Here is a 3,870-nt window from a genome sequence, read left to right as displayed (position 1 = left end):
ACGAAACATACCTTAGATGATGGTGGAACAAGCCTAGAGTGGAATTACTTCTTTAGCACCCAAACCCTTCTTCACCTCTTTTGGAATTTCTTGAAGGAGATGACTTCCAATTATGTTTCATACACTTTGTTTCATAGATTTGGTGTTGATGATCATTGATTTCCTTGGTATTCTTGTGATTGAAGTGTTTGGAGTGTTCTAGAGATTTTTAGGGAGGAATTTCGTGAAGATGAAATGAGAAAATGAACTTGGGTCCCTCATTTTTAATAGCTAAAATCTGATTTTTATGAACAGTGGTCGAAATGCACAGTGGTCGTAAACCCCACTTTACGGGCCGTATACTGGTTTGCGGTCCGTCCTTCGCGACCGTATTTAAGCATATCAGAAACAGAAAGGTTGGTTGAAGATCATGGCAGTTTACGACTCAGTTTATGGGCCGTATTTCAATTTACGGTCCGTATTCCAAGTCGTTTTTAACCATTTGAAGCATTTGACAGAAAGTTGAAATTTTTGAAATGTTGAAGGACGATGGCACTTTACGGTCCGTAAATCACTTTACGGGCCGTATTCCATTTTACGACCACTGGCTGAAATGAAATTCTACAACTTTCTTAATTCCAAAGTTCATAAATAGTCATTCCCTACTTAATAAAACATCGCACACTCATGCCCTTCGTTGGTATATTCATTGTTGGCTCACGAATTTTTTTTGAGGTGTAACAGTGTGGCTCAACACACTCAGTGTGCGGGCGCACACTGCCCTATTTTGCCCGGTTTCGCGAAATTGTGATCTCTTTGATTCGTTTGACCTCCAATCCTTATGACACCTTATTGGCACTTATATAAAACTTCATTAACCATCCAAGGGTCTCTATATCTCATCCTCAAGGTGATTATAAGCAATGCTTAACTCAATGATGTGTAATCCTCCAAACATGCTTCTACCTTAACTCTCTTCGACGAACTTGTCTCTTTTTTGCCTCAAATGTCTTTGGAATCTTAATTAGAATTATTAAGTATCTTGTATTACTTGTGGGGACTTCAAGTACACCTTAAATTGCATTAGTCTAATCACCTCACGACAACCCGAAGTTTCGAGGTGTAACATTTTCCCCCCTTAAGGACATTCGTCCTTGAATGTTAAGTCCTCGGGGATTTTACAAAAATTTCGCCAGAGTTTCCCCTATAATTTGGCACTGCCATCTTATCACAACAACCCAAATTAACGTCGCCTCACATGGCTACCACAACAGTAATAAGAAAACATGGCCACACGCGACCAAAATTATCAAAGGAAGTATCACATACCTTAAGACAATGACTTTTCATCTTGAATCTCGTCTGGGGGTAGAAACAATTGCGGATAACTGGACTTCATATCCTCTTCTGCCTCCCAAATCAGTTCTTTCTGTTTTTGATTCTCCATAAGACTTTAACTGAGGCTACCTCTTTATTTCTGAGTTTTTGCACTTGCCTATCTAGTATAGCAACAGGTACCTCTTCATAAGCCAACTTCTCTGTAACTTGAACATCATCTACAGGCACGATTCTGGAAGGATCTCCAACAAACTTGCGAAGCATTGACACATGAAAAACTTGATGGACTGATTCAAGTGCTGGAGGCAAATCTAATTTATAAGCCACTTGGCCCGCCTTGCGCACAATCTTATAAGGCCCAATATACCGGGGACTAAGCTTGCCCTTCTTGCCGAATCTCATTACACCTTTCATCGGCGACACTTTTAGGAATACCCAATCATTAACTTGGAATTCTTAGTTTCATCGACGATTATCTGCATAAGATTTTGGCAACTTTGTGCTGTCAACAATCGGTCTCAAATAAGATTGATCTTTTTTTCCACTGTGGATCAATTTTGGACCTATCAATTGTGTTTCTCTGACTTCAAACCATCCAGTTGGCGATTTACACATCCTTCCATACAGAGCTTCATAGGGAGCCATCTGGATGCTAGAATGGTAACTGTTGTTACAGGCAAATTCAATAAGTGGCAAATGATCGTCCCAATTGCCTCCGAAATCCAATACACATGCCCGCAATATATCTTCCAAGGTCTGAATAGTGCGTTCAACTTGTCCATCGGTCTGTGGATGAAATGCCGTGCTGAGTCTCACTTGAGTTCCCAAACCTTCTTGAAAGGATTTCCAGAATTTAGCTGTAAATTGTGCTCCCCTATTTGTGATATGGGATGCTGGAACACCATGAAGTCGCACTATCTCTTTAAGATATAACCTTGCATAATCTTCTGCTAAGTATGTGGTTTTGACTGAAAGAAAATGAGCTGATTTCATAAGTCTATCAATAATTACCCATATAGAGTCATACTTACGCCGAGAACGAGGTAAGCCTACAATAAAATCCATATTGATCACTTCCCATTTCCAGGTTGGAATTTCCATAGCTTGTAACATTCCTCCTGGCTTTTGATGTTCAATTTTCACTTGTTGACAATTTGGGCATTGAGCTACAAACTTTGTTATATCTCTCTTCATCCCGTTCCACCAATACATTGATTTGAGGTCATGGTACATCTTTGTCGCTCCTGGGTGAACAGAATAATGAGAGTAATGAGCTTCTTCCAGAATCTAGTGGCGTAATCCCGCAACATCCGGAACACATAGCCTACCTCGATACCTAAGAATCCCATCTGCAGAAATCTCAAATGGTGACTTTTCCTTCTGGGGAGTGCATCTCTATAGTGACTTAACATGGGATAGTTCGAGGTCAAAAGTTGAAGTAAAATTTGCTCGCAAGTTAGGTTTTCAAGATAGATTTGTACAAGGTCCAGCTTCTAAGGAGTTTATCTACTAGTATATATGGTATTATGTGATGGATGACTATCAAATTAGAGGTCTACGAGTCTAGTTTCTAATGCTGCAAACCGTTTGTCGATCCGACTTCGGGATAAAAAAATTATGCGCGTTTTACGTCCGAATAGAAAAATAGTCATCGTGACGCGATCACCATAGCACTAAAATTTAGTGTGAAGGCCACCCTGCCGCACTGAATATTCGAGGCATTGGGATGGCATTATATGTTAAACGTTGGCTACAAACTTTGTTATATCTCTCTTCATCCCGTTCCACCAATACATTGATTTGAGGTCATGGTACATATTTGTTGCTCCTGGGTGAACAGAATAATGGGAGTAATGAGCTTCTTCCAGAATCTAGTGGCGTACTCCCGCAACATCCGGAACACATAGCCTACCTCGATACCTAAGAATCCCATCTGCAGAAATCTCAAATGGTGACTTTTCCTTCTGGGGGAGTGCATCTCTATAGTGACTTAACATGGGATCCTCATATTGGCGCCTCTTCACTTCCATGTCCAGGAATGAAATAGCTGGGTTGTGAATATCAACTCCTGCATTGCCTGAATCGATTGAACGAACTCCTAGGCTAGCCAGCTGATGAAGTTCACGGACTAATTCTTTCTTCTCCGGTTGAATATCACATAAACTGCCAATGGATTTGCGGCTAAGAGAATCGGCCACCACATTTGCTTTTCCCGGATGATATAGTATACTCACATCATAGTCTTTCAATAACTCCAACCATAGCCTCTGTCGAAGATTTAACTCCTTTTTTTTGAAAATATATTAAAGACTCTTGTGATCTGTATAGATATCAACATGAACACCGTACAGGTAGTGTCTTCATATCTTTAGTGCATGAATAACCGCAGCTAATTCGAGGTCATGGATCAGATAGCTCTTTTCATATTTCCTCAGCTGTCTAGAAGCATAGGCTATAACCTTCCTGTGCTGCATCAGCACTGTTACATCCGACATTTTTGCATATTCGAAAAATTCGAGATAACTTGACTTGTAATGGATGAGGCCATATTTG

The sequence above is a fragment of the Lycium barbarum genome, chromosome 11 (genome assembly GCF_019175385.1).
Source record: "Lycium barbarum isolate Lr01 chromosome 11, ASM1917538v2, whole genome shotgun sequence".
Classification (NCBI taxonomy): Eukaryota; Viridiplantae; Streptophyta; class Magnoliopsida; order Solanales; family Solanaceae; genus Lycium; species Lycium barbarum.
This window is presented reverse-complemented; position numbering follows the sequence as displayed.